Below are 228 nucleotides of genomic sequence, written 5' to 3' on the forward strand. Positions count from 1 at the left end.
CGCGCACCCCGGCCCCGGAACTGCCTCCTCCGGCCCCTCTGTCCTCCCCACCCCCAAACCCGGCCGCCCTCGGGACGCCTGCCCCGCGCCCTAGCGGAGACCCCGGGCTCCACCCCTCCCGGGCCACGGGTACTCTGCCTGGCCTGGTTCCCTTTCACGGGGCGCCCAGTCTACCCCGCTCTTAAGAAACTGCCCCCCGAGGTTTCTGTGACCCCTCACAGATCTCCC

Source organism: Neophocaena asiaeorientalis, unplaced genomic scaffold, assembly GCF_003031525.2.
Source record: "Neophocaena asiaeorientalis asiaeorientalis breed wild unplaced genomic scaffold, Neophocaena_asiaeorientalis_V1.1 scaffold476, whole genome shotgun sequence".
NCBI classification, from domain to species: Eukaryota; Metazoa; Chordata; class Mammalia; order Artiodactyla; family Phocoenidae; genus Neophocaena; species Neophocaena asiaeorientalis.